Source organism: Gorilla gorilla, chromosome 13 (genome assembly GCF_029281585.2).
Source record: "Gorilla gorilla gorilla isolate KB3781 chromosome 13, NHGRI_mGorGor1-v2.1_pri, whole genome shotgun sequence".
In the NCBI taxonomy this organism is placed as follows: domain Eukaryota; kingdom Metazoa; phylum Chordata; class Mammalia; order Primates; family Hominidae; genus Gorilla; species Gorilla gorilla.
Genome location: NC_073237.2, coordinates 4050844 through 4078277, shown reverse-complemented (window position 1 = coordinate 4078277; position 27434 = coordinate 4050844).

The following is a 27434-nucleotide window of genomic DNA, read 5'->3' as shown; positions in this document are numbered from 1 at the left end:
AATGGAATGGAATGGAATGGAATTCCATGGAATAGAATGAAATGGAATCGAATTGAATCGAATGGAGATGAATGGAATGGAATGGAATGGAATGGAATGGAATCAACCAGAGTAGAATGGAATGTATTGGAATGGAATGGAATGGAATGGAATGGAATGGAATGGAATGGAATGGAATGGAATGGAATGGAATCAATCAGAGTAGAACGGAATGGAATGGAATGGAATGGAATGGAATGGAATGGAATGGAATGGAATTCAATGGAATAGAATGGAATGGAAGGGAATGGAATGGAATGGAATGGAATCGAATGGAATCAAATGGAATCGAACGGAATGGAATGGAATAGAATGGAATCAACCCGAGTAGAACGGAATGGAATGGAATGGAATGGAATGGAATGGAATGGAATGGAATGGAATCGAATGGAATGGAATGGAATGGAATGGAATGGAATGGAATGGAATGGAATGGAATGGAATGAAATGGAATGGAATGGAATGGAATGGAATGGAATGGAATAGAATGGAATCAACCCGAGTAGAATGGAATGGATTGGAATGGAAAGGAATGGAATGGAATGGAATGGAATGGAATGGAATGGAATGGAATGGAATGGAATGGAATCAATCCGAGTAGAATGGAATGGAATGGAGTTCAATGTAACCGAAAGGAATTGAATCAACCCATGTGGAATATAACGGGATGGGACGGGACGGGACGGGATGGGACGGGTCGGGATGGGACAGAATGGAACGGAACGGAATGGCATGGAATCAACCCGAGTAGAATGGAATGGAATGGAATAGAATGGAAGGGAAAGGAATAGAATAGAATAGAATGGAATTGAACCAACCCGCGTGGAACGGAATGGAACGTAACGGAAACGAGCGGAAAGGAATGGAAAGGAATCAACCTGAGTAAAACGGCACGGGACGGGACGGGACGGGACGGGACGGGACGGAACGGAACGGAACCAAACTCAATGGAATCAACCCGAGTAGAACGGAATGGAGTAAATGGAAATGAATGGAATGGAATGGAATGGAATGGAATGGAATGGAATGGAATGGAATGGAATGGAATGGAATGGAATGGAATGGAATGGAATGGAATCGAATGGAATGGAATGGAATGGAATGGAATCGAATGGAATGGAATGGAATGGAATGGAATTTAATGGAATGGAATGGAATTCAATGGAGTAGAATGGAATGGAATAGAATGGAATGGAATGGAATGGAATGGAATGGAATGGAATGGAATGGAATGGAATGGAATAGAATGGAATCAACCCGACTAGAACGGAATGGAATGGAATGGAATGGAATGGAATGGAATGGAATGGAATGAAATGGAATGGAATGGAATCGAATGGAGTGGAATGGAATGGAATGGAATGGAATGGAATGGAATGGAATGGAATGGAATGGAACGGAATGGAATCCACCCGAGTAGAATGGAATGGATTCGAATGGAATGGAAAGAATGGAATGGAATCCAGTGGAATGGAATGGAATGGAATGGAATGGAATGGAATGGAATGGAATGGAATCCACCCGAGTAGAATGGAATGGATTGGAATGGAATGGAAAGGAATGGAATGGAATCAAGTGGAATGGAATGGAATGGAATGGAATGGAATGGAATGGAATGGAATGGAATGGAATGGAATCAACCTGAGTAGAATTCAATGGATTGGAATGGAATGGAATGGAATGGAATCGAATGGAATCGAAAGAAATGGAATGGAATGGAATGGAATGAAATGGAATGGAATGGAATCAACCAGAGAAGAACGGAATGGAATGGAATGGAATGGAATGGAATGGGATGGAATGGAATCGAATGATATCGAATGGAATCGAATGGAATGGAATGGAATAGAATGGAATCAACCCGAGTGGAACGGAGTGGAATGGAATGGAATGGAATGGAATGGAATGGAATGGAATGGAATGGAATGGAATCGAATGGAATGCAATGGAATGGAATGGAATGGAATGGAATGGAATGGAATGGAATGGAATGGAATGGAATGGAATGGAATGGAATCAACCCGAGTAGAATGGAATGGATTGGAATGGAATGGAATGGAATGGAATGGAATCGAATGGAATCGAATGGAATGGAGGGGAATGGAATGGAATGGAATGGAATGGAATGGAATGGAATGGAATCAACCCGAGGAGAATGGAATGGAATGGAATGGAATGGAATGGAATGGAATGGAATGGAATTCAATGGAATAGAATGGAATGGAATCGAATGGAATCGAATGGAGATAAATGGAATGGAATGGAATGGAATGGAATGGAATCAACCAGAGTAGAATGGAATGTATTGGAATGGAATGGAATGGAATGGAATGGAATGGAATGGAATGGAATCGAATGGAATGGAATGGAATGGAATGGAATGGAATGGAATGGAATGGAATGGAATGGAATCAATCAGAGTAGAACGGAATTGAATGGAATGGAATGCAATGGAATGGAATTCTATGGAACAGAATGGAATGGAAGGGAATGGAATGGAATGGAATGGAATCGAATGGAATCAAATGGAATCGAACGGAATGGAATGGAGTAGAATGGAATCAACCCGAGTAGAACAGAATGGAATGGAATGGAATGGAATGGAATGGAATGGAATGGAATGGAATGGAATGGAATGGAATAGAATGGAATGGAATGGAATGGAATAGAATGGAATCAACCCGAGTAGAATGGAATGGATTGGAATGGAAAGGAATGGTATGGAATGGAATCGAATCGAGTGGAATGGAATGGAATGGAATGGAATCAATCCGAGTAGAATGGAATGGAATGGAATTCAATGTAACCGAAAGGATTTGATTCAACCCATGTGGAACGGAACAGGATGGGACGGGACGGGACGGGATGGGACGGGTCGGGATGGGACGGAATGGAACGGAACGGAATGGCATGGAATCAACCCGAGTAGAATGGAATGGAATGGAATTGAATGGAAAGGAAAGGAATAGAATAGAATAGAATGGAATTGAACCAACCCACGTGGAACGGAATGGAACGTAACGGAAACGAGAGGAACGGAATGGAAAGGAATCAACCCGAGTAAAACGGAACGGGACGGGACGGGACGGGACGGGACGGGACGGAACGGAACGGAACCAAACTCAATGGAATCAACCCGAGTAGAACGGAATGGAGTAAATGGAAAGGAATGGAATGGAATGGAATGGAATGGAATGGAATGGAATGGAATGGAATGGAATGGAATGGAATGGAATGGAATCGAACGGAATCGAATGGAATAGAATGGAATATAATGGAATGGAATGGAATGGAATGGAATGGAGTCAACCCGAGTAGAATGGAATGGATTGGAATGGAATGGAATGGAAAGTAATGGAATGGAATGGAATGGAATGGAATGGAATGGAATGGAATGGAATCAACTCGAGTAGAACTAAATGGAATGGAGAGGAATGGAATGGAATGGAATGGAATGGAATTCAATGGAGTAGAATGGAATGGAAAAGAATGGAATGGAATGGAATGGAATAGAATGGAATGGAATGGAATGGAATGGAATGGAATGTTATCAACCCGACTAGAACGGAATGGAATGGAATGGAATGGAATGGAATGGAATGGAATGGAATGGAATGGAATGGAATGGAATGGAAAGGAATCCACCCGAGTAGAATGGAATGGATTGGAATGGAATGGAAAGGAATGGAATGGAATCGAGTGGAATCGAATGTAATGGAATGGAATGGAATGGAATGGAATGGAATGGAATGGAATGGAATGGAATCAACCTGAGTAGAATGGAATGGATTGGAATGGAATGGAATGGAATGGAATCGAATGGAATCGAAAGAAATGGAATGGAATGGAATGGAATGAAATGGAATGGAATGGAATCAACCCGAGTAGAACGGAATGGAATGGAATGGAATGGAATGTGATGGAATGGAATGGAATGGAATGGAATGGAATGGAATGGAATGGAATCAACACGAGTAGAATGGAATGGATTGGAATGGAATGGAATGGAATGGAATGGAATCGAATGGAATCGAATGGAATGGAGTGGAATGGAATGGAATGGAATGGAATGGAATGGAATGGAATGGAATGGAATGGAATGGAATGGAATCAACACGAGTAGAACGGAATGGAATGGAATGGAATGGAATGGAATGGAATGGAATGGAATGGAATGGAATGGAATGGAATGGAATGGAATGGAATGGAATGGAATGGAATTCAATGGAATAGAATGGAATGGAATTGAATGGAATCGAATGGAGATGAATGGAATGGAATGGAATGGAATGGAATGGAATCAACCAGATTAGAATGGAATGTATTGGAATGGAATGGAATGGAATGGAATGGAATGGAATGGAATCGAACGGAATGGAATGGAATGGAATGGAATGGAATGGAATGGAATGGAATGGAATGGAATCAATCAGAGTAGAACGGAATGGAATGGAATGGAATGCAATGAAATGGAATTCAATGGAATAGAATGGAATGGAAGGGAATGGAATGGAATGGAATGGAATCGAATGGAATCAAATGGAATCGAACGGAATGGAATGGAATAGAATGGAATCAACCCGAGTAGAACAGAATGGAATGGAATGGAATGGAATGGAATGGAATGGAATGGAATGGAATCGAATGGAATGGAATGGAATGGAATGGAATGGAATGGAATGGAATGGAATGGAATGAAATGGAATGGAATGGAATGGAATGGAATGGAATGGAATGGAATGGAATAGAATGGAATCAACCCGAGTAGAATAGAATGGATTGGAATGGAAAGGAATGGAATGGAATGGAATCGAATGGAATGGAATGGAATGGAATGGAATGGAATGGAATCAATCCGAGTAGAATTGAAAGGAATGGAATTCAATGTAACCGAAAGGAATTGATTCAACCCATGTGGAACGGAACGGGATGGGACGGGACGGGACGGGATGGGACGGGTCGGGATGAGACGGAATGGAACGGAACGGAATGGCATGGAATCACCCGAGTAGAATGGAATGGAATGGAATGGAATGGAAAGGAAAGGAATAGAATAGAATAAAATGGAATTGAACCAACCCGCGTGGAACGGAATGGAACGTAACGGAAACAAGCGGAACGGAATGGAAAGGAATCAACCCGAGTAAAACGGCACGGGACGGGACGGGACGGGACGGGACGGGAGGGAACGGAACGGAACCAAACTCAATGGAATCAACCCGAGTAGAACGGAATGGAGTAAATGGAAAGGAATGGAATGGAATGGAATGGAATGGAATGGAATGGAATGGAATGGAATGGAATCGAATGGAATGGAATGGAATCGAATGGAATGGAATGGAATGGAATGGAATGGAATGGAATGGAATGGAATGGAATGGAATCGAACGGAATCGAATGGAATAGAATGGAATATAATGGAATGGAATGGAATGGAATGGAATGGAGTCAACCCGAGTAGAATGGAATGGATTGGAATGGAATGGAATGGAAAGTAATGGAATGGAATGGAATGGAATGGAATGGAGTCAACCCGAGTAGAACTAAATGGAATGGAAAGGAATGGAATGGAATGGAATGGAATGGAATGGAATGGAATGGAATCAACCCGACTAGAACGGAATGGAAGGGAATGGAATGGAATGGAATGGAATGGAATGGAATGGAATGGAATGGAATGGAATGGAATGGAATCGAATGGAATGGAATGGAATGGAATGGAAGGGAATGGAATGGAATGGAATGGAATGGAATGGAATGGAATGGAATGGAATGGAATCGAATGGAATGGAATGGAATGGAATGGAATGGAATGGAATGGAATGGAATGGAATGGAATGGAATCCACCTGAGTAGAATGGAATGGATTGGAATGGAATGGAAAGGAATGGAATGGAATCGAGTGGAATCGAATGGAATGGAATGGAATGGAATGGAATGGAATGGAATGGAATGGAATGGAATGGAATCAACCTGAGTAGAATGGAATGGATTGGAATGGAATGGAATGGAATGGAATCGAATGGAATCGAAAGAAATGGAATGGAATGGAATGGAATGAAATGGAATGGAATGGAATCAACCCGAGTAGAACGGAATGGAATGGAATGGAATGGAATGGGATGGGATGGAATGGAATGGAATGGAATGGAATGGAATGGAATGGAATGGAATTGAATGGAATGGAATGGAATGAGCCCGAGTGGAATGGAATGGAATGGAATGGAATGGAATGGAATGGAATGGAATGGAATGGAATGGAATGGAATGATCAACCCGAGTGGAATGGAATGGAATGGAATGGAATGGAATGGAATGGAATGGAGTGGAATCAACCCGAGTAGAACGGAACGGAATGGAATGGAATGGAATGGAATGGAATGGAATGGAATGGAATGGAATGGAATGGAATGGAATTCAATGGAATAGAATGGAATGGAATGGAATGGAATAAAATGAAATGGAATGGAATGGAATCGAATGGAATAGAATGGAATTGAATGGAATGGAATGGAATAGAATGGAATGGAATGGAATGGAATGGAGTGGAATCAACCCGAGTAGAACAGAATGGAATCGAATGGAATGGAATGGAATGGAATGGAATGGAATGGAATGGAATGGAATGGAATTGAATGGAATCGAATGGAATGGAATGGAATGGAATGGAATCAACCCAAGTAGAATGGAATGGATTGGAATGGAACGGAATGGAATGGAATGGAATCGAATCGAATGGAACGCAATGGAATGGAATGGAATGGAATGGAATGGAATGGAATGGAATGGAATGGAATGGAATCAATCCGAGTAGAATGGAATGGAATGGAATTCAATGTAACCGAAAGGAATTGAATCAACCCATGTGGAACGGAACGGGATGGGACGGGACGGGACGGGATGGGACGGGTCGGGATGGGACGGAATGGAACGGAACGGAATGGCATGGAATCAACCCAAGTAGAATGGAATGGAATGGAATGGAATGGAAGGGAAAGGAATAGAATGGAATGGAATGGAATGGAATGGAATGGAATGGAATGGAATGGAATGGAATGGAATGGAAATCAACCTGAGTAGAACGGAATGGAATGGAATGGAATGGAATGGAATGGAATGGAATGGAATGGAATGCACCCGAGTGGAATGGAATGGAATGGAATGGAATGGAATGGAATGGAATGAACCCGAGTGGATTGGAATGGAATGGAATGGAATGATGAACCCGAGTAGAATGGAATGGTTTGGAATGGAATGGAATGGAATGGAATCGAATGGAATGGAATGGAATGGAATGGAATGGAATGGAATGGAATGGAATGGAATGGAATGGAATGGAATGGAATGGAATGGAATCAACCCGAGTAGAACGGAATGGGTTGGAATGGAATGGAATGGAATGGAATGGAATGGAATGGAATGGAATGGAGTGGAATCAACCCGAGTAGAACGGAATGGAATGGAATGGAATGGAATGGAATGGAATCAACCCGAGTAGAATGGAATGGATTGGAATGGAATGGAATGGAATGGAATCGAATGGAATCGAATGGAATGGAATGGAATGGAATGGAATGAAATGGAATGGAATGGAATCAACCCGAGTAGAACGGAATGGAATGGAATGGAATAGAATGGAATGGAATGGAATGGAATGGAATGGAATGGAATGGAATGGAATGGAATCGAATGATATCGAATGGAATCGAATGGAATGGAATGGAATAGAATGGAATCAACCCGAGTGGAACGGAATGGAATGGAATGGAATGGAATAGAATGGAATGGAATGGAATGGAATGGAATGGAATGGAATGGAATGGAATGGAATGGAATGGAATGGAATGGGATGGAATGGAATCGAACGGAATGGAATGGAATGGAATGGGATGGAATGGAATAGAATGGAATGGAATGGAATGGAATGGAATGGAATCGAATGGAATCGAATGGAATCGAATGGAATGGAGTGGAATGGAATGGAATGGAATGGAAAGGAATGGAATGGAATGGAATCAACCCGAGTAGAACGGAATGGAATGGAATGGAATGGAATGGAATGGAATGGAATGGAATGGAATGGAATGGAATGGAATGGAATGGAATGGAATTCCATTGAATGGAATGGAATGGAATTGAATGGAATCGAATGGAGACGAATGGAATGGAATGGAATGGAATGGAATGGAATCAACCAGAGTAGAATGGAATGTATTGGAATGGAATGGAATGGAATGGAATGGAATGGAATGGAATGGAATGGAATGGAATGGAATGGAATGGAATCAACCCGAGTAGAATGGAATGGATTGGAATGGAATGGAATGGAATGGAATGGAATCGAAAGGAATCGAATGGAATGGAGTGGAATGGAATGGAATGGAATAGAATGGAATGGAATGGAATGGAATCAACCCGAGTAGAACGGAATGGAATGGAATGGAATGGAATGGAATGGAATGGAATGGCATGGAATGGAATGGAATGGAATGGAATGGCATGGAATGGAATGGAATGGAATGGAATGGAATGGAATTCCATGGAATGGAATGGAATGGAATCGAATGGAATCGAATGGAGATGAATGGAATGGAATGGAATGGAATGGAATGGAATCAACCAGAGTAGAATGGAATGTATTGGAATGGAATGGAATGGAATGGAATGGAATGGAATGGAATGGAATGGAATGGAATGGAATGGAATCAATCAGAGTAGAACGGAATGGAATGGAATGGAATGGAATGGAATGGAATGGAATGGAATGGAATGGAATAGAATGGAATGGAAGGGAATGGAATGGAATGGAATGGAATCGAATGGAATCAAATGGAATCGAACGGAATGGAATGGAATAGAATGGAATCAACCCGAGTAGAACGGAATGGAATGGAATGGAATGGAATGGAATGGAATGGAATGGAATCGAATGGAATGGAATGGAATGGAATGGAATGGAATGGAATGGAATGGAATGGAATGGAATGGAATGAAATGGAATGGAATGGAATGGAATGGAATGGAATAGAATGCAATCAACCCGAGTAGAATGGAATGGATTGGAATGGAAAGGAATGGAATGGAATGGAATGGAATGGAATGGAATGGAATGGAATGGAATGGAATGGAATGGAATCAATCCGAGTAGAATGGAATGGAATGGAGTTCAATGTAACCGAAAGGAATTGAATCAACCCATGTGGAATGGAACGGGATGGGACGGGACGGGACGGGATGGGACGGGTCGGGATGGGACGGAATGGAACGGAACGGAATGGCATGGAATCAACCCGAGTAGAATGGAATGGAATGGAATAGAATGGAAGGGAAAGGAATAGAATAGAATAGAATGGAATTGAACCAACCCGCGTGGAACGGAATGGAACGTAACGGAAACGAGCGGAAAGGAATGGAAAGGAATCAACCTGAGTAAAACGGCACGGGACGGGACGGGACGGGACGGGACGGGACGGAACGGAATGGAACCAAACTCAATGGAATCAACCCGAGTAGAACGGAATGGAGTAAATGGAAAGGAATGGAATGGAATGGAATGGAATGGAATGGAATGGAATGGAATGGAATGGAATGGAATGGAATGGAATGGAATCGAATGGAATGGAATGGAATTGAATGGAATGGAATGGAATGTAATGGAATCGAATGGAATGGAATGGAATGGAATGGAATTTAATGGAATGGAATGGAATCGAAAGGAATAGAATGGAATGGAATGGAATGGAATGGAATGGAATGGAATGGAATGGAATGGAATGGAATGGAATCAACCCGAGTAGAATGGAATGGATTGGAATGGAATGGAATGGAATGGAATCGAATGGAATCGAATGGAATTGAATGGAATGGAATGGAATGGAATGGAATGGAATCGAACGGAATCGAATGGAATGGAATGGATTATAATGGAATGGAATGGAATGGAATGGAATGAAATGGAGTCAACCCGAGTAGAATGGAATGGATTGGAATGGAATGGAATGGAAAGTAATGGAATGGAATGGAATGGAATGGAATGGAATGGAATGGAATGGAATGGAATGGAATCAACCCGAGTAGAACTAAATGGAATGGAAAGGAATGGAATGGAATGGAATAGAATGGAATGGAATGGAATTCCATGGAGTAGAATGGAATGGAATAGAATGGAATGGAATGGAATGGAATGGAATGGAATGGAATGGAATGGAATGGAATGGAATGGAATGGAATGGAATAGAATGGAATCAACCCGACTAGAACGTAATGGAATGGAATGGAATGGAATGGAATGGAATGGAATGGAATGGAATGGAATGGAATGGAATGGAATGGAATCGAATGGAGTGGAACGGAATGGAATGGAATGGAATGGAATGGAATGGAACGGAATGGAATCCACCCGAGTAGAATGGTATGGATTCGAATGGAATGGAAAGAATGGAATGGAATCGAGTGGAATCGAATGGAATGGAATGGAATGGAATGGAATGGAATGGAATGGAATGGAATGGAATCCACCCGAGTAGAATGGAATGGATTGGAATGGAATGGAAAGGAATGGAATGGAATCAAGTGGAATCGAATGGAATGGAATGGAATGGAATGGAATGGAATGGAATGGAATGGAATGGAATCAACCTGAGTAGAATTCAATGGATTGGAATGGAATGGAATGGAATGGAATCGAATGGAATCGAAAGAAATGGAATGGAATGGAATGGAATGAAATGGAATGGAATGGAATCAACCAGAGAAGAACGGAATGGAATGGAATGGAATGGAATGGAATGGGATGGAATGGAATCGAATGATATCGAATGGAATGGAATGGAATGGAATGGAATAGAATGGAATCAACCCGAGTGGAACGGAATGGAATGGAATGGAATGGAATGGAATGGAATGGAATGGAATGGAATGGAATGGAATGGAATCGAATGGAATGCAATGGAATGGAATGGAATGGAATGGAATGGAATGGAATGGAATGGAATGGAATGGAATGGAATGGAATCAACCCGAGTAGAATGGAATGGATTGGAATGGAATGGAATGGAATGGAATGGAATCGAATGGAATCGAATGGAATGGAGTGGAATGGAATGGAATGGAATGGAATGGAATGGAATGGAATGGAATGGAATCAACCCGAGGAGAACGGAATGGAATGGTATGGAATGGAATGGAATGGAATGGAATGGAATTCAATGGAATAGAATGAAATGGAATCGAATGGAATCGAATGGAGATAAATGGAATGGAATGGAATGGAATGGAATGGAATCAACCAGAGTAGAATGGAATGTATTGGAATGGAATGGAATGGAATGGAATGGAATGGAATGGAATCGAATGGTATGGAATGGAATGGAATGGAATGGAATGGAATGGAATGGAATGGAATCAATCAGAGTAGAACGGAATGGAATGGAATGGAATGCAATGGAATGGAATTCTATGGAACAGAATGGAATGGAAGGGAATGGAATGGAATGGAATGGAATCGAATGGAATCAAATGGAATCGAACGGAATGGAATGGAGTAGAATGGAATCAACCCGAGTAGAACAGAATGGAATGGAATGGAATGGAATGGAATGGAATGGAATGGAATGGAATGGAATGGAATGGAATGGAATGGAATGGAATAGAATGGAATCAACCCGAGTAGAATGGAATGGATTGGAATGGAAAGGAATGGAATGGAATGGAATCGAATCGAGTGGAATGGAATGGAATGGAATGGAATCAATCCGAGTAGAATGGAATGGAATGGAATTCAATGTAACCGAAAGGAATTGATTCAACCCATGTGGAACGGAACAGGATGGGACGGGACGGGACGGGATGGGACGGGTCGGGATGGGACGGAATGGAACGGAACGGAATGGCATGGAATCAACCCGAGTAGAATGGAATGGAATGGAATTGAATGGAAAGGAAAGGAATAGAATAGAATAGAATGGAATTGAACCAACCCACGTGGAACGGAATGGAACGTAACGGAAACGAGAGGAACGGAATGGAAAGGAATCAACCCGAGTAAAACGGAACGGGACGGGACGGGACGGGACGGGACGGGACGGAACGGAACGGAACCAAACTCAATGGAATCAACCCGAGTAGAACGGAATGGAGTAAATGGAAAGGAATGGAATGGAATGGAATGGAATGGAATGGAATGGAATGGAATGGAATGGAATCGAACGGAATCGAATGGAATAGAATGGAATATAATGGAATGGAATGGAATGGAATGGAATGGAATGGAGTCAACCCGAGTAGAATGGAATGGATTGGAATGGAATGGAATGGAAAGTAATGGAATGGAATGGAATGTAATGGAATGGAATGGAATGGAATGGAATCAACTCGAGTAGAACTAAATGGAATGGAGAGGAATGGAATGGAATGGAATGGAATGGAATTCAATGGAGTAGAATGGAATGGAATAGAATGGAATGGAATGGAATGGAATAGAATGGAATGGAATGGAATGGAATGGAATGGAATGGAATCAACCCGACTAGAACGGAATGGAATGGAATGGAATGGAATGGAATGGAATGGAATGGAATGGAATGGAATGGAATGGAATGGAATGGAATGGAAAGGAATCCACCCGAGTAGAATGGAATGGATTGGAATGGAATGGAAAGGAATGGAATGGAATCGAGTGGAATCGAATGTAATGGAATGGAATGGAATGGAATGGAATGGAATGGAATGGAATGGAATGGAATGGAATCAACCTGAGTAGAATGGAATGGATTGGAATGGAATGGAATGGAATGGAATCGAATGGAATCGAAAGAAATGGAATGGAATGGAATGGAATGAAATGGAATGGAATGGAATCAACCCGAGTAGAACGGAATGGAATGGAATGGAATGGAATGTGATGGAATGGAATGGAATGGAATGGAATGGAATGGAATGGAATGGAATGGAATGGAATGGAATGGAATGGAATCAACACGAGTAGAATGGAATGGATTGGAATGGAATGGAATGGAATGGAATGGAATCGAATGGAATCGAATGGAATGGAGTGGAATGGAATGGAATGGAATGGAATGGAATGGAATGGAATGGAATGGAATCAACACGAGTAGAACGGAATGGAATGGAATGGAATGGAATGGAACGGAATGGAATGGAATGGAATGGAATGGAATGGAATGGAATTCAATGGAATAGAATGGAATGGAATTGAATGGAATCGAATGGAGATGAATGGAATGGAATGGAATGGAATGGAATGGAATCAACCAGATTAGAATGGAATGTATTGGAATGGAATGGAATGGAATGGAATGGAATGGAATGGAATGGAATCGAACGGAATGGAATGGAATGGAATGGAATGGAATGGAATGGAATGGAATGGAATGGAATGGAATCAATCAGAGTAGAACGGAATGGAATGGAATGGAATGCAATGAAATGGAATTCAATGGAATAGAATGGAATGGAAGGGAATGGAATGGAATGGAATGGAATCGAATGGAATCAAATGGAATCGAACGGAATGGAATGGAATAGAATGGAATCAACCCGAGTAGAACAGAATGGAATGGAATGGAATGGAATGGAATGGAATGGAATGGAATGGAATGGAATGGAATCGAATGGAATGGAATGGAATGGAATGGAATGGAATGGAATGGAATGGAATGGAATGGAATGGAATGAAATGGAATGGAATGGAATGGAATGGAATGGAATGGAATGGAATGGAATGGAATGGAATGGAATAGAATGGAATCAACCCGAGTAGAATGGAATGGATTGGAATGGAAAGGAATGGAATGGAATGGAATCGAATGGAATGGAATGGAATGGAATGGAATGGAATGGAATCAATCCGAGTAGAATGGAAAGGAATGGAATTCAATGTAACCGAAAGGAATTGATTCAACCCATGTGGAACGGAACGGGATGGGACGGGACGGGACGGGATGGGACGGGTCGGGATGAGACGGAATGGAACGGAACGGAATGGCATGGAATCACCCGAGTAGAATGGAATGGAATGGAATGGAATGGAAAGGAAAGGAATAGAATAGAATAAAATGGAATTGAACCAACCCGCGTGGAACGGAATGGAACGTAACGGAAACGAGCGGAACGGAATGGAAAGGAATCAACCCGAGTAAAACGGCACGGGACGGGACGGGACGGGACGGGACGGGACGGAACGGAACGGAACCAAACTCAATGGAATCAACCCGAGTAGAACGGAATGGAGTTAATGGAAAGGAATGGAATGGAATGGAATGGAATGGAATGGAATGGAATGGAATGGAATGGAATGGAAATCAACCTGAGTAGAACGGAATGGAATGGAATGGAATGGAATGGAATGGAATGGAATGGAATGGAATGCACCCGAGTGGAATGGAATGGAATGGAATGGAATGGAATGGAATGGAATGAACCCGAGTGGATTGGAATGGAATGGAATGGAATGATGAACCCGAGTAGAATGGAATGGTTTGGAATGGAATGGAATGGAATGGAATCGAATGGAATGGAATGGAATGGAATGGAATGGAATGGAATGGAATGGAATGGAATGGAATGGAATGGAATGGAATGGAATGGAATCAACCCGAGTAGAACGGAATGGGTTGGAATGGAATGGAATGGAATGGAATGGAATGGAATGGAATGGAATGGAGTGGAATCAACCCGAGTAGAACGGAATGGAATGGAATGGAATGGAATGGAATGGAATCAACCCGAGTAGAATGGAATGGATTGGAATGGAATGGAATGGAATGGAATCGAATGGAATCGAATGGAATGGAATGGAATGGAATGGAATGAAATGGAATGGAATGGAATCAACCCGAGTAGAACGGAATGGAATGGAATGGAATAGAATGGAATGGAATGGAATGGAATGGAATGGAATGGAATGGAATGGAATGGAATCGAATGATATCGAATGGAATCGAATGGAATGGAATGGAATAGAATGGAATCAACCCGAGTGGAACGGAATGGAATGGAATGGAATGGAATAGAATGGAATGGAATGGAATGGAATGGAATGGAATGGAATGGAATGGAATGGAATGGAATGGAATGGAATGGGATGGAATGGAATCGAACGGAATGGAATGGAATGGAATGGGATGGAATGGAATAGAATGGAATGGAATGGAATGGAATGGAATGGAATCGAATGGAATCGAATGGAATCGAATGGAATGGAGTGGAATGGAATGGAATGGAATGGAAAGGAATGGAATGGAATGGAATCAACCCGAGTAGAACGGAATGGAATGGAATGGAATGGAATGGAATGGAATGGAATGGAATGGAATGGAATGGAATGGAATGGAATGGAATGGAATTCCATTGAATGGAATGGAATGGAATTGAATGGAATCGAATGGAGACGAATGGAATGGAATGGAATGGAATGGAATGGAATCAACCAGAGTAGAATGGAATGTATTGGAATGGAATGGAATGGAATGGAATGGAATGGAATGGAATGGAATGGAATGGAATGGAATGGAATGGAATCAACCCGAGTAGAATGGAATGGATTGGAATGGAATGGAATGGAATGGAATGGAATCGAAAGGAATCGAATGGAATGGAGTGGAATGGAATGGAATGGAATAGAATGGAATGGAATGGAATGGAATCAACCCGAGTAGAACGGAATGGAATGGAATGGAATGGAATGGAATGGAATGGAATGGCATGGAATGGAATGGAATGGAATGGAATGGCATGGAATGGAATGGAATGGAATGGAATGGAATGGAATTCCATGGAATGGAATGGAATGGAATCGAATGGAATCGAATGGAGATGAATGGAATGGAATGGAATGGAATGGAATGGAATCAACCAGAGTAGAATGGAATGTATTGGAATGGAATGGAATGGAATGGAATGGAATGGAATGGAATGGAATGGAATGGAATGGAATGGAATCAATCAGAGTAGAACGGAATGGAATGGAATGGAATGGAATGGAATGGAATGGAATGGAATGGAATGGAATAGAATGGAATGGAAGGGAATGGAATGGAATGGAATGGAATCGAATGGAATCAAATGGAATCGAACGGAATGGAATGGAATAGAATGGAATCAACCCGAGTAGAACGGAATGGAATGGAATGGAATGGAATGGAATGGAATGGAATGGAATCGAATGGAATGGAATGGAATGGAATGGAATGGAATGGAATGGAATGGAATGGAATGGAATGGAATGAAATGGAATGGAATGGAATGGAATGGAATGGAATAGAATGCAATCAACCCGAGTAGAATGGAATGGATTGGAATGGAAAGGAATGGAATGGAATGGAATGGAATGGAATGGAATGGAATGGAATGGAATGGAATGGAATGGAATCAATCCGAGTAGAATGGAATGGAATGGAGTTCAATGTAACCGAAAGGAATTGAATCAACCCATGTGGAATGGAACGGGATGGGACGGGACGGGACGGGATGGGACGGGTCGGGATGGGACGGAATGGAACGGAACGGAATGGCATGGAATCAACCCGAGTAGAATGGAATGGAATGGAATAGAATGGAAGGGAAAGGAATAGAATAGAATAGAATGGAATTGAACCAACCCGCGTGGAACGGAATGGAACGTAACGGAAACGAGCGGAAAGGAATGGAAAGGAATCAACCTGAGTAAAACGGCACGGGACGGGACGGGACGGGACGGGACGGGACGGAACGGAATGGAACCAAACTCAATGGAATCAACCCGAGTAGAACGGAATGGAGTAAATGGAAAGGAATGGAATGGAATGGAATGGAATGGAATGGAATGGAATGGAATGGAATGGAATGGAATGGAATGGAATGGAATCGAATGGAATGGAATGGAATTGAATGGAATGGAATGGAATGTAATGGAATCGAATGGAATGGAATGGAATGGAATGGAATTTAATGGAATGGAATGGAATCGAAAGGAATAGAATGGAATGGAATGGAATGGAATGGAATGGAATGGAATGGAATGGAATGGAATGGAATGGAATCAACCCGAGTAGAATGGAATGGATTGGAATGGAATGGAATGGAATGGAATCGAATGGAATCGAATGGAATTGAATGGAATGGAATGGAATGGAATGGAATGGAATCGAACGGAATCGAATGGAATGGAATGGATTATAATGGAATGGAATGGAATGGAATGGAATGAAATGGAGTCAACCCGAGTAGAATGGAATGGATTGGAATGGAATGGAATGGAAAGTAATGGAATGGAATGGAATGGAATGGAATGGAATGGAATGGAATGGAATGGAATGGAATCAACCCGAGTAGAACTAAATGGAATGGAAAGGAATGGAATGGAATGGAATAGAATGGAATGGAATGGAATTCCATGGAGTAGAATGGAATGGAATAGAATGGAATGGAATGGAATGGAATGGAATGGAATGGAATGGAATGGAATGGAATGGAATGGAATGGAATGGAATAGAATGGAATCAACCCGACTAGAACGTAATGGAATGGAATGGAATGGAATGGAATGGAATGGAATGGAATGGAATGGAATGGAATGGAATGGAATGGAATCGAATGGAGTGGAACGGAATGGAATGGAATGGAATGGAATGGAATGGAACGGAATGGAATCCACCCGAGTAGAATGGTATGGATTCGAATGGAATGGAAAGAATGGAATGGAATCGAGTGGAATCGAATGGAATGGAATGGAATGGAATGGAATGGAATGGAATGGAATGGAATGGAATCCACCCGAGTAGAATGGAATGGATTGGAATGGAATGGAAAGGAATGGAATGGAATCAAGTGGAATCGAATGGAATGGAATGGAATGGAATGGAATGGAATGGAATGGAATGGAATGGAATCAACCTGAGTAGAATTCAATGGATTGGAATGGAATGGAATGGAATGGAATCGAATGGAATCGAAAGAAATGGAATGGAATGGAATGGAATGAAATGGAATGGAATGGAATCAACCAGAGAAGAACGGAATGGAATGGAATGGAATGGAATGGAATGGGATGGAATGGAATCGAATGATATCGAATGGAATGGAATGGAATGGAATGGAATAGAATGGAATCAACCCGAGTGGAACGGAATGGAATGGAATGGAATGGAATGGAATGGAATGGAATGGAATGGAATGGAATGGAATGGAATCGAATGGAATGCAATGGAATGGAATGGAATGGAATGGAATGGAATGGAATGGAATGGAATGGAATGGAATGGAATGGAATCAACCCGAGTAGAATGGAATGGATTGGAATGGAATGGAATGGAATGGAATGGAATCGAATGGAATCGAATGGAATGGAGTGGAATGGAATGGAATGGAATGGAATGGAATGGAATGGAATGGAATGGAATCAACCCGAGGAGAACGGAATGGAATGGTATGGAATGGAATGGAATGGAATGGAATGGAATTCAATGGAATAGAATGAAATGGAATCGAATGGAATCGAATGGAGATAAATGGAATGGAATGGAATGGAATGGAATGGAATCAACCAGAGTAGAATGGAATGTATTGGAATGGAATGGAATGGAATGGAATGGAATGGAATGGAATCGAATGGTATGGAATGGAATGGAATGGAATGGAATGGAATGGAATGGAATGGAATCAATCAGAGTAGAACGGAATGGAATGGAATGGAATGCAATGGAATGGAATTCTATGGAACAGAATGGAATGGAAGGGAATGGAATGGAATGGAATGGAATCGAATGGAATCAAATGGAATCGAACGGAATGGAATGGAGTAGAATGGAATCAACCCGAGTAGAACAGAATGGAATGGAATGGAATGGAATGGAATGGAATGGAATGGAATGGAATGGAATGGAATGGAATGGAATGGAATGGAATAGAATGGAATCAACCCGAGTAGAATGGAATGGATTGGAATGGAAAGGAATGGAATGGAATGGAATCGAATCGAGTGGAATGGAATGGAATGGAATGGAATCAATCCGAGTAGAATGGAATGGAATGGAATTCAATGTAACCGAAAGGAATTGATTCAACCCATGTGGAACGGAACAGGATGGGACGGGACGGGACGGGATGGGACGGGTCGGGATGGGACGGAATGGAACGGAACGGAATGGCATGGAATCAACCCGAGTAGAATGGAATGGAATGGAATTGAATGGAAAGGAAAGGAATAGAATAGAATAGAATGGAATTGAACCAACCCACGTGGAACGGAATGGAACGTAACGGAAACGAGAGGAACGGAATGGAAAGGAATCAACCCGAGTAAAACGGAACGGGACGGGACGGGACGGGACGGGACGGGACGGAACGGAACGGAACCAAACTCAATGGAATCAACCCGAGTAGAACGGAATGGAGTAAATGGAAAGGAATGGAATGGAATGGAATGGAATGGAATGGAATGGAATGGAATGGAATGGAATCGAACGGAATCGAATGGAATAGAATGGAATATAATGGAATGGAATGGAATGGAATGGAATGGAATGGAGTCAACCCGAGTAGAATGGAATGGATTGGAATGGAATGGAATGGAAAGTAATGGAATGGAATGGAATGTAATGGAATGGAATGGAATGGAATGGAATCAACTCGAGTAGAACTAAATGGAATGGAGAGGAATGGAATGGAATGGAATGGAATGGAATTCAATGGAGTAGAATGGAATGGAATAGAATGGAATGGAATGGAATGGAATAGAATGGAATGGAATGGAATGGAATGGAATGGAATGGAATCAACCCGACTAGAACGGAATGGAATGGAATGGAATGGAATGGAATGGAATGGAATGGAATGGAATGGAATGGAATGGAATGGAATGGAATGGAAAGGAATCCACCCGAGTAGAATGGAATGGATTGGAATGGAATGGAAAGGAATGGAATGGAATCGAGTGGAATCGAATGTAATGGAATGGAATGGAATGGAATGGAATGGAATGGAATGGAATGGAATGGAATGGAATCAACCTGAGTAGAATGGAATGGATTGGAATGGAATGGAATGGAATGGAATCGAATGGAATCGAAAGAAATGGAATGGAATGGAATGGAATGAAATGGAATGGAATGGAATCAACCCGAGTAGAACGGAATGGAATGGAATGGAATGGAATGTGATGGAATGGAATGGAATGGAATGGAATGGAATGGAATGGAATGGAATGGAATGGAATGGAATGGAATGGAATCAACACGAGTAGAATGGAATGGATTGGAATGGAATGGAATGGAATGGAATGGAATCGAATGGAATCGAATGGAATGGAGTGGAATGGAATGGAATGGAATGGAATGGAATGGAATGGAATGGAATGGAATCAACACGAGTAGAACGGAATGGAATGGAATGGAATGGAATGGAACGGAATGGAATGGAATGGAATGGAATGGAATGGAATGGAATTCAATGGAATAGAATGGAATGGAATTGAATGGAATCGAATGGAGATGAATGGAATGGAATGGAATGGAATGGAATGGAATCAACCAGATTAGAATGGAATGTATTGGAATGGAATGGAATGGAATGGAATGGAATGGAATGGAATGGAATCGAACGGAATGGAATGGAATGGAATGGAATGGAATGGAATGGAATGGAATGGAATGGAATGGAATCAATCAGAGTAGAACGGAATGGAATGGAATGGAATGCAATGAAATGGAATTCAATGGAATAGAATGGAATGGAAGGGAATGGAATGGAATGGAATGGAATCGAATGGAATCAAATGGAATCGAACGGAATGGAATGGAATAGAATGGAATCAACCCGAGTAGAACAGAATGGAATGGAATGGAATGGAATGGAATGGAATGGAATGGAATGGAATGGAATGGAATCGAATGGAATGGAATGGAATGGAATGGAATGGAATGGAATGGAATGGAATGGAATGGAATGGAATGAAATGGAATGGAATGGAATGGAATGGAATGGAATGGAATGGAATGGAATGGAATGGAATGGAATAGAATGGAATCAACCCGAGTAGAATGGAATGGATTGGAATGGAAAGGAATGGAATGGAATGGAATCGAATGGAATGGAATGGAATGGAATGGAATGGAATGGAATCAATCCGAGTAGAATGGAAAGGAATGGAATTCAATGTAACCGAAAGGAATTGATTCAACCCATGTGGAACGGAACGGGATGGGACGGGACGGGACGGGATGGGACGGGTCGGGATGAGACGGAATGGAACGGAACGGAATGGCATGGAATCACCCGAGTAGAATGGAATGGAATGGAATGGAATGGAAAGGAAAGGAATAGAATAGAATAAAATGGAATTGAACCAACCCGCGTGGAACGGAATGGAACGTAACGGAAACGAGCGGAACGGAATGGAAAGGAATCAACCCGAGTAAAACGGCACGGGACGGGACGGGACGGGACGGGACGGGACGGAACGGAACGGAACCAAACTCAATGGAATCAACCCGAGTAGAACGGAATGGAGTTAATGGAAAGGAATGGAATGGAATGGAATGGAATGGAATGGAATGGAATGGAATGGAATGGAATGGAATCGAATGGAATGGAATGGAATGGAATGGAATGGAATGGAATGGAATGGAATGGAATGGAATGGAATGGAATGGAATCGAACGGAATCGAATGGAATAGAATGGAATATAATGGAATGGAATGGAATGGAATGGAATGGAGTCAACCCGAGTAGAATGGAATGGATTGGAATGGAATGGAATGGAAAGTAATGGAATGGAATGGAATGGAATGGAATGGAGTCAACCCGAGTAGAACTAAATGGAATGGAAAGGAATGGAATGGAATGGAATGGAATGGAATGGAATCAACCCGACTAGAACGGAATGGAAGGGAATGGAATGGAATGGAATGGAATGGAATGGAATGGAATGGAATGGAATCGAATGGAATGGAATGGAATGGAATGGAATGGAATGGAATGGAATGGAATGGAAAGGAATCCACCTGAGTAGAATGGAATGGATTGGAATGGAATGGAAAGGAATGGAATGGAGTCGAGTGGAATCGAATGGAATGGAATGGAATGGAATGGAATGGAATGGAATGGAATGGAATGGAATCAACCTGAGTAGAATGGAATGGATTGGAATGGAATGGAATGGAATGGAATCGAATGGAATCGAAAGAAATGGAATGGAATGGAATGGAATGAAATGGAATGGAATGGAATCAACCCGAGTAGAACGGAATGGAATGGAATGGAATGGAATGGGATGGGATGGAATGGAATGGAATGGAATGGAATGGAATGGAATGGAATGGAATGGAATGGAATGGAATGGAATGGAATGGAATCAACCCGAGTAGAATGGAATGGATTGGAATGGAATGGAATGGAATGGAATGGAATCGAATGGAATCAACCCGAGTAGAACAGAATGGAATGGAATGGAATGGAATGGAATGGAATGGAATGGAATGGAATGGAATGGAATGGAATGGAATGGAATCGAATGGAATGGAATGGAATGGAATGGAATGGAATGGAATGGAATGGAATGGAATGGAATGGAATGGAATGGAATGGAATGGAATGGAATGGAATAGAAAGGAATCAACCCGAGTAGAATGGAATGGATTGGAATGGAAAGGAATGGAATGGAATGGAATGGAATGGAATGGAATGGAATGGAATGGAATGGAATGGAATGGAATGGAATGGAATCGAATGGAATGGAATGGAATGGAATCGAATGGAATGGAATGGAATGGAATGGAATGGAATGGAATGGAATGGAATCGAACGGAATCGAATGGAATAGAATGGAATATAATGGAATGGAATGGAATGGAATGGAATGGAGTCAACCCGAGTAGAATGGAATGGATTGGAATGGAATGGAATGGAAAGTAATGGAATGGAATGGAATGGAATGGAATGGAATGGAGTCAACCCGAGTAGAACTAAATGGAATGGAAAGGAATGGAATGGAATGGAATGGAATGGAATGGAATGGAATGGAATGGAATCAACCCGACTAGAACGGAATGGAATGGAACGGAATGGAATGGAATGGAATGGAATGGAATGGAATGGAATCGAATGGAATGGAATGGAATGGAATGGAATGGAATGGAATGGAATGGAATGGAAAGGAATCCACCTGAGTAGAATGGAATGGATTGGAATGGAATGGAAAGGAATGGAATGGAATCGAGTGGAATCGAATGGAATGGAATTGAATGGAATGGAATGGAATGGAATGGAATGGAATGGAATCGAATGGAATGGAATGGAATGGAATGGAATGGAATGGAATGGAATGGAATGGAATGGAATGGAAAGGAATCCACCTGAGTAGTATGGAATGGATTGGAATGGAATGGAAAGGAATGGAATGGAATCGAGTGGAATCGAATGGAATGGAATGGAATGGAATGGAATGGAATGGAATGGAATGGAATGGAATCAACCTGAGTAGAATGGAATGGATTGGAATGGAATGGAATGGAATGGAATCGAATGGAATCGAAAGAAATGGAATGGAATGGAATGGAATGAAATGGAATGGAATGGAATCAACCCGAGTAGAACGGAATGGAATGGAATGGAATGGAATGGAATGGGATGGGATGGAATGGAATGGAATGGAATGGAATGGAATGGAATGGAATGGAATGGAATGGAATGGAATGGAATCAACCCGAGTAGAATGGAATGGATTGCAATGGAATGGAATGGAATGGAATGGAATCGAATGGAATAGAATGGAATATAATGGAATGGAATGGAATGGAATGGAATGGAGTCAACCAGAGTAGAATGGAATGGATTGGAATGGAATGGAATGGAAAGTAATGGAATGGAATGGAATGGAATGGAATGGAGTCAACCCGAGTAGAACTAAATGGAATGGAAAGGAATGGAATGGAATGGAATGGAATGGAATGGAATGGAATGGAATGGAATGGAATGGAATGGAATGGAATCAACCCGACTAGAACGGAATGGAATGGAATGGAATGGAATGGAATGGAATCAACCCGACTAGAACGGAATGGAATGGAATGGAATGGAATGGAAAGGAATGGAATGGAATGGAATGGAATGGAATGGAATCGAATGGAATGGAATGGAATGGAATGGAATGGAATGGAATGGAATGGAATGGAAAGGAATCAACCTGAGTAGAATGGAATGGATTGGAATGGAATGGAAAGGAATGCAATGGAATCGAGTGGAATCGAATGGAATGGAATGGAATGGAATGGAATGGAATGGAATGGAATGGAATGGAATGGAATCAACCTGAGTAGAATGGAATGGATTGGAATGGAATGGAATGGAATGGAATCGAATGGAATCGAAAGAAATGGAATGGAATGGAATGGAATGAAATGGAATGGAATGGAATCAACCCGAGTAGAACGGAATGGAATGGAATGGAATGGAATGGGATGGAATGGAATGGAATGGAATGGAATGGAATGGAATGGAATGGAATGGAATGGAATCAACCCGAGTAGAATGGAATGGATTGGAATGGAATGGAATGGAATGGAATGGAATGGAATGGAATCGAATGGAATGGAGTGGAATGGAATGGAATGGAATGGAATGGAATGGAATGGAATGGAATGGAATGGAATGGAATGGAGTCAACCCGAGTAGAATGGATTGGATTGGAATGGAATGGAATGGAAAGTAATGGAATGGAATGGAATGGAATGGAATGGAATGGAGTCAACCCGAGTAGAACTAAGTGGAATGGAAAGGAATGGAATGGAATGGAATGGAATGGAATGGAATGGAATGGAATTCAATGGAGTAGAATGGAATGGTATAGAATGGAATGAAATGGAATGGAATGGAATGGAATGGAATGGAATGGAATGGAATGGAATCAACCCGACTAGAACGGAATGGAATGGAATGGAAAGGAATGGAATGGAATGGAATGGAATGGAATGGAATGGAATCGAATGGAATGGAATGGAATGGAATGGAATGGAATGGAATGGAATGGAATGGAATGGAATGGAATTCAATGGAGTAGAATGGAATGGAATAGAATGGAATGAAATGGAATGGAATGGAATGGAATGGAATGGAATGGAATGGAATGGAATGGAATCAACCCGACTAGAACGGAATGGAATGGAATGGAATGGAATGGAATGGAATGGAATGGAATGGAATCGAATGGAATGGAATGGAATGGAATGGAATGGAATGGAATGGAATGGAATGGAATTGCATGGAATGGAATGGAATGGAATCGAATGGAATCGAATGGAGACGAATGGAATGGAATGGAATGGAATGGAATGGAATAAACCAGAGTAGAATGGAATGTATTGGAATGGAATGGAATGGAATGGAATGGAATGGAATGGAATGGAATGGAATGGAATGGAATGGAATGGAATGGAATGGAATGGAATGGAATGGAATGGAATGGAATTTAATGGAATCAATCAGAGTAGAACGGAATGGAATGGAATGGAATGGAATGGAATGGAATGGAATTCAATGGAATAGAATGGAATGGAAGGGAATGGAATGGAATGGAATGGAATCGAATGGAATCAAATGGAATCGAACGGAATGGAATGGAATAGAATGGAATCAACCCGAGTAGAACGGAATGGAATGGAATGGAATGGAATGGAATGGAATGGAATGGAATGGAATGGAATGGAATGGAATGGAATGGAATAGAATGGAATCAACCCGAGTAGAATGGAATGGATTGGAATGGAAAGGAATGGAATGGAATGGAATGGAATGGAATGGAATGGAATCAATCCGAGTAGAATGGAATGGAATGGAATTCAATGTAACCGAAAGGAATTGAATCAACCCATGTGGAACGGAACGGGATGGGACGGACGGGACGTGATGGGACGGGTCGGGATGGGACGGAATGGAACGGAACGGAATGGCATGGAATCAACCCGAGTAGAATGGAATGGAATGGAATGGAATGGAATGGAAAGGAATAGAATAGAATAGAATGGATTTGAACAAACCCGCGTGGAACGGAATGGAACGCAACGGAAAAGAGAGGAACGGAATGGAAAGGAATCAACCCAAGTAAAACGGCACGGGACGCGACGGGACGGGACGGGACGGGACGGGACCTAACGGAACGGAACCAAACTCAATGGAATCAACCCGAGTAGAACGGAATGGAGTAAATGGAAAGGAATGGAATGGAATGGAATGGAATGGAATGGAATGGAATGGAATGGAATGGAATGGAATGGAATGGAAATCAAACCGAGTGGAACGGAATGGAATGGAATGGAATGGAATGGAATGGAATGGAATGGAATGGAATGGAATGGAATGAGCCCGAGTGGAATGGAATGGAATGGAATGGAATGGAATGGAATGGAATGGAATGGAATGGAATGATCAACCCGAGTGGAATGGAATGGAATGGAATGGAATGGAATGGAATGGAATGGAGTGGAATCAACCCGAGTAGAACGGAAAGGAATGGAATGGAATGGAATGGAATGGAATGGAATGGAATGGAATGGAATGGAATGGAATGGAATTCCATGGAATGGAATGGAATGGAATGGAATGGAATGGAATGGAATGGAATGGAATTCCATGGAATGGAATGGAATGGAATGGAATGGAATAAAATGAAATGGAATGGAATGGAATAGAATGGAATTGAATGGAATGGAATGGAATAGAATGGAATGGAATGGAATGGAATGGAGTGGAATCAACCCGAGTAGAACAGAATGGAATCGAATGGAATGGAATGGAATGGAATGGAATGGAATGGAATGGAGTCAACCCGAGTAGAATGGAATGGATTGGAATGGAATGGAATGGAAAGTAATGTAATGGAATGGAATGGAATTCAATGGAGGAGAATGGAATGGAATAGAATGGAATCAACCCGACTAGAACGGAATGGAATGGAATGGAATGGAATGGAATGGAATGGAATCGAATGGAATGGAATGGAATGGAATGGAAGGTAATGGAATGGAATGGAATGGAATGGAATGGAAAGGAATCCACCCGAGTAGAATGGAATGGATTGGAATGGAATGGAAAGGAATGGAATGGAATCGAATGGAATGGAATGGAATGGAATGGAATGGAATGGAATGGAATGGAATGGAATGGAATGGAATCAACCCGAGTAGAATGGAATGGATTGGAATGGAATGGAATGGAATGGAAACGAATGGAATCGTAAGAAATGGAATGGAATGGTATGGAATGAAACGGAATGGAATGGAATCAACCCGAGTAGAACGGAATGGAATGGAATGGAATGGAATGGGATGGAATGGAATCGAATGATATCGAATGGAATCGAATGGAATGGAATGGAAAAGAATGGAATCAACCCGAGTGGAACGGA